The 16887-nt window shown below is 47.6% G+C and overlaps 1 long non-coding RNA gene across 1 annotated transcript; it reads right to left on the minus strand.

Annotated features, from left to right (window-relative positions):
• Nucleotides 1–9408: 9408 nt before the first annotated feature.
• On the minus strand, nt 9409–11609 carry LOC138750362 (uncharacterized). The gene is made up of 3 exons (XR_011349285.1): nt 11459–11609; nt 10134–10323; nt 9409–9508 (listed from the first exon to the last, which is right to left on the minus strand). It is a non-coding gene; the product is annotated as an uncharacterized lncRNA (long non-coding RNA).
• Between the last annotated feature and the right edge of the window lie 5278 nt (nt 11610–16887).

The following is a 16887-nucleotide window of genomic DNA, read 5'->3' on the forward strand; positions in this document are numbered from 1 at the left end:
AAAAACGACAACAGATTATCAAAAAACTACATTTTCCAAAAGTTCAAGTTTTGGAGCCTACCTACAGGAAAGACATCGAGACTCAGCCTGAAATGGATCCCAGGAGAAAGGTACAGCTTTCGGATGTAGAGTTCAATATTACATCGGTAGAGCCCTCTAAAGTGGGCGCCAAACAGCCTTTAGAACAAAGAGTTACTCAGGTTCGCACATGTGCAGTACCATCTGACGGCAATGTTATGAATGAACCACTTGTAGTAACATCAGTTGAAGTACCGGCTGGGGAAAGGCATTTGTCAACTGTAGCGGTGGCACTGCAAACTGCACCTTTTGAGATAAAAGAACCTATACAACTTGATGGACTGGGGAAAACCCCGGCCAGCGTCCTCCAGTCATTGCTGGAGAGGCTGTGGCTGGGGTTTCCACACGCAGCTATACTACAAGGAAGGCAACCAGAATGAAGGAAGCAAAAGAAGACCCTTTGGTTATGCAGAAGAAGCAGGAATCTGTTGAACCAGAATCTCTTCCAATTGAAAAGATTCTTGTGAATCTTGAATCTAAATTATCTTATACAATGCAGGGATTATCCAAGATTATGACTGAACTTGGTACTAGGTTTAATACTCAGTGGTGAAAATACATTCTCAACAGATGGCTGAGTTTGGAGCTTTTAAGCTTGAAGTGAGAGATAAATTTAATTCGTGTGAAGAAGATATAGACGAAATACGAGATCATGTTTCAGATGTGACCAAAATGGTCAAAGACTTACAAACTCAAAATAAAGATTTGGTGAAAAAGATTGATTATTTGGAAAACCAATCCAGACGGAACAATATAAAGATTATTGGTTTGCCGGAAGGAATGGAGGGACCAGACCCAAGAAAATTTTTTACTGAATGGATTCCGCAGGTGCTGGGTAAAGAACATTTCCCGGAAGGTATAATACTGGAACGTGCTCACAGAGCCTTGCGTAGAAGACCTATTTCAGGTCAAAGTCAAGACCTGTTTTGGTTCGTTGCTTGAATTATTACGACAGAGAAATAATTTTACGAGTGGCTATTAGAAATGCACAACAGAGAAAATCACCCTTGATGATTCAAAATAATCGAGTTTTCTTCTATGCGGATTTGAGTCAAGAAGTTATGTTCCAATGACGGGAATTCAATTCTGCTAAAGAGTTGTTGTGGAAGAAAGGTTATAAGGCAACCTTTAGATATCCAGCTGTTTTGAAGGTTTTTCAAGATGGTTGCCAACCAAAGTTCTTTGATTCTCCAAAGGAAGCTATAGCATTTGCTCAAGAGCTGCCAATTACTCGGTTTCAACAGAGACGTAGTCCGCCGCGATCTCTAAGGAGACAAGAGATGGAAGAAAAGAGCCGTGCTCCAAGAAGGAATGGTTGTAATGGTGACTCGGCAGTTGGAGCTGATTAAAAGAAGAGTTGTTCTTTTTTTTAATGTTTTTTTTTTAAAAAGGAATATTAAATAATGATGATGTTAGTTTAAGATGAAGTGAGAGTTGGGGGAGAGAACTGGATGGGCACTATTTCCTGAAAGTCATCTGCTACGTGTGAGTTATCTCACACCCATTTTTTTTGGGAGTTACCGCATTGCGCGGTTTAGACGGGAGGGGGTATTTTTAACCTCCTACCTGTTTTTTTTTCCTTTTTTTGTATTATTAGATTAAAGAGTTAAGGGTTTTCTTTTGTGTTTATAAAAAAAAGCATAAGAAAGTATTTGATTGTTTAAAAAACTAAATATTCATGTGGTTTTTTTTGTAAAGTTTATTCAGTAGATAAGGAATATTTGAAATTTAAATGTGAATGGGATGGATAAGTTTTTTTTAATATTTTTTCTTTAACTTTAAGGTGAAAGGAGTGGTAATTCTGGTGTATATTATTTTGCTATTTTAGTTATAGAACGAAGGGAATAATGGTGAAAGTTATAAATTGAATTGTACAATTCTTAATGAGGCTTGAATTTTGTTTGTGGCTTATGCTCTATTTGTTGAAGATATAGATTTTGTTGTAGATGTGTTTTTATTATTTGGATATCTGAATTTTAACGTAATGATTGGGGATATTTAAATGTGGTATTGGAGCTTTTATTGGGTAATTATTCAAGGTTAAAAGGGAAAAATGGTGGAAGAGTACCAAATTTGAATTGTACAATGTTTAATGAGGTTGGAATTTTGTTTTAAGATGGCAGTTTATGTGACTAATATGATGATAGATGTGAAGTTAGTTGATATTTGGTGAAGGTTTATCTCTATAGAGAAAGTTTTATTTTTCATCTTTTTTTTTTCTCATGCTACAATTTTTTTAAAGAATTGATTATTGTTTAAGAATTTTTGATAGACAATATTACTAATTTTACTAATTTTTTATATTACGTTTGAGTTAATAATATGTTTCATCTTAACTCCATTAAATATATGCATTTAAGTTTGATTTAAATATGTTTTTTAAGTCTGATATCTTAGGATTAATTACTTTTCTTTTTGTTAGTATTTTAATCGGTTATGTTTTTGTTTTTTTTTTGTAAGTGGGTTTTTTTCTCACATATATTATTAACTTTATTAATTCTTCACTCTTTATTTTGGGGGGAAGGGGGGTTGGACTAATTTGAGTTGGGTTTTTAATGTGTAATAATTATTGGGGAGGGTATAGTTTATTTAGATCACTCATACTGTATTGTAATTTTATTATTTTGTTCTTAATTTTTAAAATGTAATTCTATATGTTATTCATGTTATAAAATCTTAAATAAAGTTTAAAAACAAAAAAATGATGTCAGCCACTACCGGTATGAATTGGTGATAAAAATTAATCGTACCAGTGAATTCTTGCAGTCCCTTCATTATGTGGGGTTTGAGGAAGCACTTAACAAACTCTACCTTTTCAAGCAGGGTTTAGTTCCGTGCCTGTTGATTTGACCCCCAAGGAAGTCGAACGTTTCCAACCTGAACTAGCACTTAGCAAGGTTTATATAGTAAGTCCAAATTCCCGCAGCCAGGCGCACAGTCACATTAGACGGTCTCTGTTAAGCTTCATTGCCACCACTTTGACATCTTGTGGTTACTGCCACCCTCTGCTGTTGGAGAATATCCTCCTTGGTCTCAGCCCCTCAATGTAACTAAGAACCCCTAAAATGCCCCTAATGTTTTGGCCTTCATCACTACTCCTGGCAAGGCATTCTTGACACCCACAACTCTGGGTAAAAGAAAATACCCCTGATATCTCCCCTAAATCTTCCTCCCTTTGCTTTAGACAGATGTCTTCTAGTGTTTGCTACTCCCATCTGGGTTTCAGGCAAACTGAAGGACATCTTTCACCGAGTTTCTGGTTTTCCAGCAGTTCTGGATGTCTATCTCTGGATGCTCTGCTCCGTGGACCACCCCGCAGTATCCCATCAAGTCCTGGAGTCTCTGTGTCAGCAATGCTCTGCTGACCACTGCCTGACAGACTTGTGGTCAAAAGTGTTTGTCTATGAAACCGTTCCCAGGAAGGTAAAGGGGCAAAGTCCTGCTGACTGGAACATTGTGCAGCACCAGGGCCAGGCCAATCTTTTGCAACACCTGAGCCAGGTAGAAACTCAGCACATAGCAGCATTTGATGCCCTTGAACTTTGGTTGCAAGCACAGCCACACACAATTATGGCCATGCTGGTTACACCCTTGTCCCCATTGATTGACGATGTACACGGTCCTTCTCCAGACGCTATCCATTTTGGACCCCCACATGAATAGGAAATTTGTTTTGGGAATTGACAGGGTGGTGGTGTGGGGATGGGCCAAACCTGGCCCACGTGCAGCAGGACCAAAAGTTCCTTGCACATTGCACCTGATAATCAGGTTTTACCCGAATGACAGAGATGGGTATCTCTGTGGTTCTCCCTGTCTCCTGGACCTGGGGGTCTTTGTACTGCTCCCCATCTCCTTAAGTTGGTGCTTTGTTCTCCATCACCCCCACAAGAAATCCAAGACCCCTGGATGGGGGGCAGAGGCGCAGAGAGATCAGTGAGAACACGGGTAGTTTCAACAGGGTGGGGTCCATCCAGGCGCCTGATAACAGGAGGAACCAAGTGGGAAGGAGGATGCAGGGCATTCATTAGCAGGACATTGCGAGAGAGTGGATTCCTCGAACTCTTGAGGGGAGAAGGAGCTGGTCGATCCATCGGTTTAGGTGGGCAGGGTATAGACATGGCAGCTGACTGGAATTGTCAGCGGGTTACTGAGACCTGGGAAAGGAGGGGAAGGAGGGTACAGTAGTGTTCTGAGAGTGCTGAGGGAGAGGCAACATGGGTGCCACCTCAAGGCAACGGTCCCCTGATTGTTTGCAGGGATGGGCTCTGTAAATAGACTCATAGATATCCAGCACAGAGCATCTTTGTCGCCTTGCCATCAGGAAGGAGATATGGAGGAATAAAAGCAGAGCAGCCAGGGAGGGAAATAGCTTCTTCCCACAGGCCGTGCGATTGACAAGGCAACATGAGCTGGATGGGAGCTAAGAATGAAAAGGGTGAGAGGAATATGGACTGATTACAACAGCTCAGCTAGCAGGAGAGAGGGGCTGAAGGGCCTGTTTCTGTTTTGTCTATCTGGACCAGCCTTTTGAGTTCAAGCTTTAAAAAACCCAATCATTTTTAAATTTAATATCAACGGTACAGAATGAATCAAGAGACAAGATGTCTGTCCAGCAGCAAGCGTCGAAGGCACTTCCTGAAACGGAGGCTCTGAAACCACAGGGAGGTTCTGGATGGAAAGAGGCCCAGCTTCTTCTGGAAGTAGGAGAGGAGAGGCAGGGGAAATGTGGGGGAAGGGAAGGGGAGGGGAGGGGCGGGGCTAGGGATGCCGTCCACCGTTCACCTCCCCTTTCCTCTACCCCGTTCCCCTCCCCTTTCCACTGCCCGTTCCCCTCCCACATCCCCTCCCCCCTTCCCTTTCCCAGTTCCCGTCCCCCGCTCGCCTCCCCCATTCCCCTCCCCCTTCGCTTCCTCCTACTCCTAACCCTAACCCCTAACAAAATCCTAAGCCTAACCTTAACACTACCGATACCCCCTACCACCACTCCACATCCCCTAACTCTACCCCCACCACGTCCACTAACCCTAACTTTATCCCTACGCCTATGCCGCCCCCTAACCCCAACCCTAATGCTACCCACCATCCCCTAACCCTAAACCTCACTCCTCCTCTACCCCCTGCTCCTACTCCCTTCCCCTATACCTAACACAAGCCCACTTCCCCGAACTATAAACCTAACCATAAACCATATAGCCCTACCCCATGTCTCCTAACACTAACCCTAACTCTACCCAACTTCCCCAACCCTAAACTAAACCCTACCCCTATCCCTTACAACCTACCCCCTTCCCCTAACCATACCTCCTACCCCTTCCCCATACCCGCACCCCCTACAACTAACCCCTACCCTATCCCTTACAACCTACCCCCTTCCCCTAACCCTACCTACTACCCCTTCCCCATACCCGCACCCCCTACCACTACCCCTACCCTATCCCTTACAACCTACCCACTTCCCCTAACCCTACCTCCTACCCCTTCCCCATCCCCGCACCCCCTACCACTACCCCCTACCCTACCCCTTACCACAACCCCTACCCTTACCCCCTTCCACTACCCCCTTTCTCCTACCCCCTTCCCCTCCCCCTCCTTCCCCTAGGTTAGGGGTAGGAAGGGGAAAGGGAAGGGGGAGGGGAAGGGGAGGAGGAGAAGGGGAGGGGAAGGGGGAGGGTTAGGGCAGGGGATGGGGGAGGGGAAGGGGAGGGGGAAAGGGGAAGGGAAGGGCGGAGGGGAAGGGGGAGGTGAAGAGTGGAGGGCTGGGGTTAGGGCATAGGTGTGAGGGCAGGGGAAGGGGAAGGTGAGCGGGAGGGGGTTGGGATGGAGGAGGGGTAGAGGAGAAGAGGGGAAGTGGGTGAAGGGACATGGAAGAGGCAGGGAATGGGGTTGGCAGGGCCAGAGGGAGAAGGGGAGGGGTTCAGGCCATCATGATGTTGTCCGTCCTCTGTTCAGCTGGGATGCGAGGTTCTTCTGGACTCGTGTCTTGTCTCTAAGATCGCTCCTTCTCCTGGGAAGAGAAATACGAGTGATAGAGATACTATCTCTGAGGCCTGATCACAATGACTTTGGAGGGTCCCAACTCTTCCCCCATAATCCCCCCTACCCCTGAACACTGGAGCCTTTCCCCTTCCTCTGCTTTACCTGAGAAAGTGTGTTTTGGCGAAAACCACGATCTCTCTCTGCAGAGCTCAGAGCAACGTGTGTCCATCAGGCAACACCGTGGTTCTCCACGATATGGCAGCAAGATGCTAGACAATCATGGATGGATTAGTCGAGACCGTTCAGCTGATCCAGCTGAACCTACCCCACAACAATGTTACCCTCCCCTCCCTCACACCAGTACCCTCCATTTTTCTTTAATTCCTGTCCATATTAAAATCCTTTTCATGCCTTTTTTGGACCAGCCTCCGCTAGTACCCCGACAATGCATTCCAGCGACCCACTACATTCTGTGTGAATAAAATGTACCCCTCACGTCTTGCATAAATTTCCCTCAGCTCACCTTATTTAGACGTCCTCTGGTATTCTCGACCCAGGAATGCACACAATATTCCATGTGTGGTCTGACGAGAATTTTATACATCTGCAACGATACCTCTCGGTTTTTGAACTCAATCCCCTCACTCCTGAAGGCCAGCACACAATACACAATCTTAAACTCCCTCTCAATTTGCACAGCAACCTTGAGTGATATATGGAGCAGGATCTAAATATTTCTCTGTCCTGCACACTGTTCATAATCCTGCCATTAACCAAGTGCTCTGCCCACACATTCTTGTAATCCGCATTCAATAAAGATATTGGTCTATATGAAGCTACTTTTAATGGGTCTCCAACCTTCTTTGGAATAACTGTTATTCGTGCCCTTGAAAATTACTCTGGAAATAAACCTGGACCAGTTGCTTATTTAAGTACATCTGATTTACAGGATTGAACTCCATCTCTCACTTCTCTGCAAACTGGATGACCTATGACAACCTTCTACACTGTCTACAACATCTCTAACTCTGTGTCATCCCCTGACGTACCCACCCTTCCACTCCCATCATCATTCATAAAAATCACAAAGAGCAGGGGTCCCAGAGCAGATCCCTTTGGAGCGCCACTAGTCATTGTTCCATCTACTACTACCCTCTGTTTTCTGCAGACAAGCCAATTCTGAATCCACACAGCCAAGGCTCCATGGTTCCCATGCCTCCGGACATTCTGAATGAGGTCACCGTGGGGACCTTGTCAAGCACCTTACTAAAATCCTCGTGCAGCACATACAGACCTTGACCTTCATCTATTTCCTTTGACACCTCCTCGAAAAACTCAATTTGACTCGTGAAGCAGGACCTGCTCCTCACAAAACTATCCATGAGTTTGCCCAGCATGTTTGGGCATTGCCCTCGGCCCCAGAATCTGCAGACGTCCTGGCCAGTCCCTCCCTTACCCCTTCCCAGAGCTTCCGCATCCATTAGAACATCAAGCATTGCTGCCCAGTACAGGCCCTTTGGCCCATAAAGGCTGTACTGACCTTTGTAAATGTTCTCCACAACCTTTACCTGTACCACACCCATAGGAACATAGGAAGTGGGAAAAGGAGTAGGACAAAAATGGCCTATCGAGCCTGCTCCGCCATTCAATACGATCATGGCTGATCTAATTTATGACCTAACTTGACCTACCCTGCCTTCTCGCCATATCCCCAAATTCCTCTATCATGTAAAAATTCTGTTCCCTTACATCCACATGCTCGTCTCAGAGACTTTTATATGTACCTATTCTACCAACCGCTACCACTTTCTCCGGTGACGCATTCAAAGCTCTCACAACTCTCTGCATAAAAAAAATCTCCCCTCACCTGAAGCGGATGCTCTCTGAGATTTGCACCTGACACTTTGGGAAAGGTTTCTGGCTGTTCATCCGATCTAAGCCCCCCACAATCTTATTTAGAATAAGTTATTAAGCTGTGGAAGGGGCAAGTTGGGAGAGGGAGGAGTGGAGAGAGCTGGTGGGGGAGGGGTGAGAGCTGATGGGGAGGGGACAAGGCCGTGTTGGGGAGAGGGATCAGGACCGCGTTGAGGTGGTGAACGGACAGACAGGGGTGGATCTACCTGCCGAAATAAAGGAGCAATAAGAAGGCCATCTCGGGATCTACCAGCATCTTCTGGGGCTTGATGTCTCAATGGAAAACCCCCTGAGGATGGAAGTAGGCCATGCTCTGCTACAGCTGGTACATGAACATCTGGCAACACAACGATATAACATGACCCACTCTGCCTCCACACTGGCCGGGTCTATAACCTGAGGGTAAGGGGAGGTGGGTGAAAGGCCCCTCCCTGCCAATCAACATCCATCCTCATCATCCTCTCCACCCCTCTCCCCTCACTACCCTTTCTCTCCTCACCAATACCCATTGAGACCCTCATGCACCCTTCATCGATATCCAGTCCCCAGCGAGACTCAGCCAGTAAACTCCTTCATATCCTCCAACCCCACCATCCAAGCTTGCCCCAGTGGACAACTTGACCACCCAGACCCACAACCACCTTGATGTAGATCATGGGAATGGGCTGCTTGGCCTTGTTGAAGTGCTGGGCCATGCAGTGAACCGTCTCGGGAACATAGTCCAGACCCAGATTCAAATAAACCTCCTCTTTCTCTTGGACACAATACAAAAATGTCAGCTGGATTTACCCTCCAACACCCAGTGCGTCTCCCAACTGGAGTGGCAGCCCCTCCTGCTCTCTGTAGGCCTGATGCCCCCACTGCTCAACACAACATTGCATGAATCCAAGGGCTCAGCGAGCAGAGCGTCAACAGGCCGTAGTGGACCCATCCGCTGCCCCATCAATCGGCTTCTGGTGAGACTGCACAAAATGTGCAGCTCTGACTGCCCTCCCTCGTGAGGCAAGGATTCACCGGGAGAGAAAAACCATTGACCTTTCGAGATGAGAAATGTTTGCAGCCGGGTGTTGGCTGGGGTCGAACATGTGGAGGCTGAGTTGTTGGGATGATTCAGAGCAGGCGTTGATTTGGAAGGGCACCAAAAGGTTCTGGGGAAGTGAGTTATGGGGGAAAATACATTCGTGAAATGAATTGGGGAAACAGACTGGAGGGGCTGAGTGGCCGAATTTGGCGACCTTGTCTTGTGGTCTTGCTGCTGTCTGGCGTTGAAATGGCAAGAGGTCATGAGTTAATGGGTGAGGAGCAGGGCAGCCAGCGTCAAAGAGTCGGCACTGCTCAGAGGGGCAGGATGGAGGCAACAGAGAGGCTGCAGCGAGACAGATCGATTGAAGGAATGGGGAAGGTAGCAGCAAATGAAATGCATCAGAGTGGGGGTGGGGTGGGTGCAGGTGGATCTTACCTTGACTACAGAGGAGTAGAAGTTGAGAAGAGGGACGATGATGGTGTGATCCAACTTTCGCACGATCTGCAGTTTGCGGTTCTATGGCGAGAGAGGAACATCAGCAAGGCTGGGCGATGGGTCGGGGCCCTGAGGGGCGACTTGTCCAAGTTGAGGGGGGAGGCGGGGAGGAGATTCGTCAAGAGGTCAGAGGTGGAGAACTCCGAGGGAGGCCGAAGTGGGGGACTTGTCGAGAGTCAGTGGGGGGGACTTTTCGTGTCGCTAGAGTGGGGACTCGTCATGGGGTTCAATGAAGTATCATTTCAGTTTTTATGATTGTTTTCCCAGCTTCTACTAAACAATTAATTTGCAGAAAATCTCTGATATTTGCCAGGTGTGTGTGTGTGTGTGTGTGTGTGTGTGTGTGTGTGTGTGTGTGTGTGTGTGTGTGTGTGTGTGTGTGTGTGGGGTGGGGGTTGTGTGTGGGGAGGGGGGGTGCTGTTGTGGGTTTGTGTGACTTTCTCTGTTTCCAAACCCATGGCTGCTTAGGTCTCTGTCAGATGCTCCTCTTTCCACCCACCCTTCAAAAATGTGTTTGGGGTGTTTGTCAATTGGGTGTAATTGTGTGAAATGGGCTCAAGTGTCGCAAGGGCCTGTGAACGTGCTGTAGGCCCTAAAGTTAAATATCAGGGTTTTCCATTTCCACACAACTGCTCCTCCCCCTCACCTTGAATCTCTTGTCTTGCAAGATCTTCTTGATGGCAATCAGCTCTCCGGAGTCCACCAGCCTTGCCTGGTACACCACACCGAAAGATCCATTGTCGATGATTTTATTATCTGTCCAGGACACCACCTTGGGGACGTTGGGTCCATGACACGGTGTGGCCACCTCTGTTGTGACCTTATTGACATGTCCTCTGGGGCAGAAACAGCAGCATTTACACACCAGAGGGTACACAACAGGTCATTTATCCCAACCCAGCCTTGCTGTCCAAGTTAGTCTCTACCCCTCCCTCTAACTCCCTTCCAAGGGTCACCAAAATGTCAGAATTGATCCTCTGGTGGTTCGTTCCAGCCTCTCAGTAGAAATATTGCCACCCCAGGTCCCTCTTTGATCACTCTCCTCAGATTGAGGCCAGTTCCGCAGCCGTTCACTTTGTCTACAACCTTCGCTCCATGGGAGGATCGGGTCATCCTTGACCTTCAGCACGTCCCGGGGAGATGAACCACTCTGAACCCTACCACGTGTTTAGCAGAAGCCCTCCACATTCCCAGAAGCTCAGCAACACCGTGATCTTCCATGATGCAAGCAAGACCTCGTCGCCTGAGGGAGCAGGTGGTGCGGAGAGAGCCCCACTCTTCACCGCTCAACTCTGTTGGGTCCGCCGCAGCAGAAACACTTTCTAGCACCTTGATCCAGGTCCACTGGGGGAAAGAATCCTATCCCGGTTGGGGGGGTGTGGGGGGTGTATGCAAGTGTGGAAGGGATCTTGTAACCACGGGGTGGGGGGGGGGGGAGGTGGCGGGTGGAGGAGCGGTCCTGTCATTCAGTGGACAGATCCCATTCCAGGTGGAGGGGGAGCTCTGTCCCATTTCTGTTGAAAGGTCTGCCTTCCATCCCCCTCGCAACTTCTCTTCTCCCTCAGACACCTCACACTCTCCCCTGCCCCGATTCCTCGACCACACTCTCATCCCCCACCCAACACAACCCCCATGGTTTCCCCAGTGCCTTCCGTCCTCTCGCACCCCATCCCCCCAGCTCAACCCTATGTCCCCTACCTCTGATCCAATCTCCCTTGACATTAGCCTGTGTTGCAACCCCGTTCCTTCGTTCTCCCCTCCACTCCTACAGACCCCATCCCTGTATCCCCTCACATGCCATTGTTCTCCCCTCCCCAGTCCCCTCCAGCTGCCTCATAAAGTGCCCTGCACTCAGGATGGGGAGAGGGGATTAAATGCAGCCTCCATTCTCTCCGCCCACTCTGGGTGATGGATGGTGCCAGAGGAGGCTCTGTCCCAGTAGGGGAGCCTGTAACAGGCTCTTTATCTCACCCATGGGTGCAGGGTGATTCCAAACACAACCCTGTTGATCAGAGGGTCCCTGGGATGAGACAGCGTCCTACTCCGACACGTGGGCCAGAATCCCCTTCCAGGAGAGGCATCTATCTCTTGTTGCTGTGCCATGGCACGACTCAGCTATGGCTGCCCCATGCAGTGACATCATCACCCCCTCTGTGTCATCATCTCCCCCCTCTGTGACACCTCCCCTCTCTGTAACACCACTAGTGTAATGGGCAGGGACATCCAACCATTTAAATCCTCCTCAATTTCCCCAAGCAAGGGGAGAATAATTCAGCTGGTCTAAATTACTCTTTGTTATCTATTCTAACTCCTAGATATTTGATCCCATTTTGCCTCCACATTTGTTGACTATTTTCTTGACATTGGCTCTAATCCCCCTTCCTAAGTGACATGATTTTGCACATATCCCAAAAGAACTTATACCCAGAGATCTGCCCATAGTCCACCAGCGTGGAGCACAACTTGGGCAATGAGTGTGTCGGGTCTGTCAGATATATCAGAACAACTTCTGCAAATAAATTGATTTCATGCTCTTCCTGGCCTGTTCTGAAACCTTTAATGCCTTAATCCTGGCACATGGCCTCAGCTAATCGCTCCATGGCCAGTACAAACTCACTCACTGGGGGAGTGGGGGGGGAGTCAGACCTTGATTGGCATGCCTGTTGGCTACCTCTGTCCCTCTCATCTCGACATCAGTGGCTCAGGTTGGGAGAGTCTGTGCTGGCTCCTGCAGTGCACAGCAGCACTGCTGGACCTCCTTTCTCTCCTTATTTTCCTGGGCCCTCTCCAAATCTTTCCTTTCTATGATCTCACATTGGTTTCTCAGGAGAAACACTGGCAGCCAAAAGGCACCCTCTGATTCCCCTTAGATTTTGGGAACCCCGACTTCTTGAAGTGGGACAACACGTGGTGACCTATTTTCTCAAGATGTGGATCCAGGAGCTTGGACCAGTCTACCAGTTTGCCGTGGTCCGCCAGCATGCTTGCCAAGCTCCCCAACCCTGCACTCTCGTCAGTCCACCCGCAGATCTTGTTCTCCCTGCCTGCATTAGATTTCCTGTCCCGATTCCAAAGCAACTCCACTGCTGCTGTGTTCAGTCGGAACTCGAAGGACCCTGCTCACTGCACCAATTATTATGTGTGTGAAACAGATTCGAGTGTTCCCAAGGGTGGCGAATTAGAACACAGTTGTCTTTTATTGACACATGTAGTGAAGTCGCACGAGGAGTAAAAGACACACACAGACACAACCTCGCCGGATTAATCGATACACTTGCAACCACTCATGGATAGAAGACTTGACAATCAACTTGTCACATACGATACCTTGAACAGGTCATTCATTCACTCATTGATCTTGGATGCCTGTGGGTGGTAGGGGATATGCAGGTGGCCCCAAAAACTTGGAATCACCACCCATTTCTGGTCAGACGTTACCCGATAGGGTATTCCACATATGGAGCACGCTTAAATGGTGCTTGGTCGGCCCGCTGGCAGGACATCCAAGTATGTGCTGACCATCGTGAAAACATATCACTTTTTATTTTGGCAGGGGAGAGGCCTGATATGGTCAATTTATCAGACTTGGCCAACTCCCGAACCCCAGCGAAAGTGGCCCTTGGTTTTAATTGCTGACAAATAGGGCATTTGGCCATCACAGTTCTTGCAACATCATGAGACCCCCAGATCCTCTGTCCATCATAGTGCCCCCATATGCCCACATTTATGATGCACCAATGCTGCCAAGGCTCCAGGGTCTCTCTGCTTGGGGAAAATAGTGGCAGAGCATATTCGACCTAACCCGAGCCCACATCTCCTAACCCTAAACCTAACTGTACCTCTACCCATCCCTGACCCTTATCTTAATTCTACCCACCTTCCCCAACCCTAAGCTAAACCCTACCCCTATCCTCTACACCTACCCCCTTCCCCTAACCCTACCCCATACCCGCACCCCCTACCACTACCCCATTACCTACCCCTACCCTCTTACTACCCCCCTTTCTCCTACCTCCTTCCCCTATCACTCCTTCCCCTATGTTAGGGGTAGGAAGGGAAGGGGAGTGGAAGGGGAGGAGGGGAAGGGTAGGAGGCGAAGGGGAGGAGGAAAGGAGAGGGGAAGGGGAGGTGAAGGGAGGAGGGCTAAGTTTAGGGCATAGGTGTGAGGGTAGGTGAAGGGGAAGGTGAGTGGGAGGGGATTGGAATGGAGGAGAGGTAGGGGAGAAATGGGAGGGGAAGTGGGTGAAGGGATATGGAAGAGGTGGTGAATAGAGTTGGCAGGGCCAGAGGGAGAAGGGGAGGGGTTCAGGCCATCATGATGTTGTCTGTCCTCTGTTCAGCTGCAATGCAATGTTCTTCTGGACTCGTGTCTTGTCTCTGAGATCGCTCCTTCTCCTGGGAAGAAAATACGAGTGATAGAGATGCCGTCTCCGAGGCCTGATCATGATGACTATGGGGGGCCCCAACTCCTCCCCCATCACCCCCTCCCTACCCCTGCACACTAGGGCCTTTCCCTTCCTCTGCTTTACCTGAGGAAGTGTGTTATGGAGAAAACCACAATCTTTCTCTGCAGAGCTCAGAGTACCGTGTCTCCATCAGGCAACACCCTGGTTCACCACGACATGGCAGCAAGATGCTGGACAAATCATGGATGGATCAGTCGAGTCCCTTCAGCTGACCCATCTGAACCTACCCCACAACAATATTACTCTTCCCTCCCTCTCACCAGTACCTTCTGTTTTTCTTTTATTCCTGTCCCTATATTAAAATATTTTTCATGCCTTTTTTGGATGAGCCTCCACTACTACCCCTGGCAATGTATTCCAGCCATCCACTACATTCTGTGTGAATAAAATATCCCCCTCACATCTTGTCTAAAGTTCCCTCATCTCACCTTATTTAGACGTTCACTGGTATTCTCGCCCCAGGAATGCACACAATATTCCAAGTGTGGTCTGACTAGAATTTTGTACATCTGCAGCGTTACCTCTCAGTTCCTGAACTCAATCCCCTGAATCCTGAATGCCAGCACACAATACACCATCTTAAACTCCCTCTCAATTTGCACAGCAACCTTGAGCGATTTATGGAGCAGGATATAAATATATCTCAGTCCTGCACACTGTTCATAATCCTGCCATTAACCAAGTGCTCTGCCCTCACATTCTTGTAATCCGCATTAAATAAAGATATTGGTCTATATGAAGCTAATTTTAATGGGTCTCCAACCTTCTTTGGAATAACTTTTATTCGTGCCCTTGAAAATGACTTTGGAAATTAACCTGTACCAGTTGCTTGATTAAGTACATCTGTATTTACAGGATTCAACTCCATCTGTCACTTCTCTGCAAACTGGATGACCTATGACAACCTTCTACACTGTCTACAACATCTCTACCTCTGTGTGATCCCCTGACGTACCCACCCTTCCACTCCCATCATCATTCATAAAAATCACAAAGATGAGGGGTCCCAGAGCAGATCCATTTGGAGAGCCACTAGTCATTGTTCCATCTACTACTACCCTCTGTTTACTGCAGACAAGCCAATTCTGAATCCACACAGCCAAGGCTCCATGGATCCCATGCCTACCGACATTGTGAATGAGGCCACCATGACGACCTTGTAGCACCTTACTAAAATCCACGTGCAGCACATACAGACCTTGACCTTCATCTATTTCCTTTGACACCTTCTCGAAATACTCAATTTGACTCGTGATGCAGGACCTGCTCCTCACAAAACTATCCATGAGTTTCCCCAGCATGTTTGTGCATTGCCCTCGGACCCAGCATCTGCAGACTTCCTGGCCAGTCCCTCCCTTACCCCTTCCCAGAGCTTCCGCATCCATTACAGCATTAAGCATTGCTGCCCAGTACTGCCCAGTACAGACCTTTGTAAACGTTCTCCACAACTAACTAACCCTTACCCGTACCACACCCATAAGTATGGGTGGATTAAATATCCAATTAACTTCTTTCTGAAGTAATGCAACATGAATTTGATGTTGATTCCCATTTTAAATAACTTTTCATAATTCTCGTTCAGCTCCTTTAAAGTTAGATCCATTATCAGAACATAATTCTTTTACTTGACCAGGTCTAGGAATAAAACGCCAAAGAACATTAATAAAAGAGTCTGTATCAAGCAATGACGCTGCTTCAATATGAATTGCTCTCATAGTCAAACAAGTGAAAATAACTCCATATCGTTTTTCAACACTTCGTCCTCACTTTACTTGCAAAGGACCAAAATAATCAATTTCCACGGATGTAAATGGGAATTCATCAGGTGAAACTCTGTCCTGTGGTAAATCTGCCATTTGTTGTTGTCCAGGTTTTCATTCTCTCTGTCAGTCACAAAGAGATGAAACCTCATGATTTCATTATTAATATATTTAAGCACTGATGTTCTATCAGTCCAAAACACAGGATCTGCTAACTCCATCTGTAATTCTCTTCTTAACATAGCGTCCATTTTGCTCACCATAGTAGCAGCAGTCAATTCCATTCAAGGTCTTGTGACCGACTTTAATCGAGCCACTCTGGCTTTTCCCATTACAAATCCACCATGTACTCGCACTTGGTTATTTCACAGGACTCAGTAACTGACAGGATCAAAACCACCTTCACTTACATCAGAAAAATGGTGTAACTGAGCAAATGTGGCCACTCCAAAGTCTGTTGACGTCAAAACTTCCAAGTATTTGAAGATGCTCAATCTAATTTTTCCAATCTTGTGCAATGGATTCTGGATTAGTTTCATCCCATCCAAATTTTCTTCTGCACAAAACTGGTATTTGGCCGGGCTGATCATTAGGCTGAATTCGGCCAGTCGGGAGAAGAGGGTGTGCAGGTGAGACTTGTGTTGTGCCCAGTCTCTGCTGGCGACAAGAATGTCATCCAGATAAATGAACACAAAATTCAAATCCCTGCGCACTGTATCCATGAGGTGCTGGAAAGTCTGGGCGGTGTTCTTGAGCCTGAAAGGCATGCATAAAAATTCGAACAAACCGAAGGGGGTGATGATGGCCGTTTTGGGGATGTCGTCGGGGTGCTATGGGATTTGATGATACACGCACACCAGATTGACCTTGGAGAATACTCTCATATCATGCAGATTGGCCATAAAGTCCTGAATGTGAGGGATGGGGTAATGGTCAGATACTGTCATGTCATTAAGCCGTCGATAATCTCCGCAGGGGTGCCAGCCATCGGAGGCTTTTGGGACCAGGCGGAGCGGTGAGCCCCAGGGCAGTCAGAGCGACGAATGATCCCCAGTTCCTGCAGATGCGAGAACTCCTCTTTCGTTATCTGGAGCTTATATGGCGAGTTTAACAGTAATGTACGATAAATTGTATCAGACAATGTGACCCCAGGTTCACAGTTTGGAGAATATTT

Source organism: Narcine bancroftii, unplaced genomic scaffold (genome assembly GCF_036971445.1).
Source record: "Narcine bancroftii isolate sNarBan1 unplaced genomic scaffold, sNarBan1.hap1 Scaffold_122, whole genome shotgun sequence".
Lineage (NCBI taxonomy): Eukaryota > Metazoa > Chordata > Chondrichthyes > Torpediniformes > Narcinidae > Narcine > Narcine bancroftii.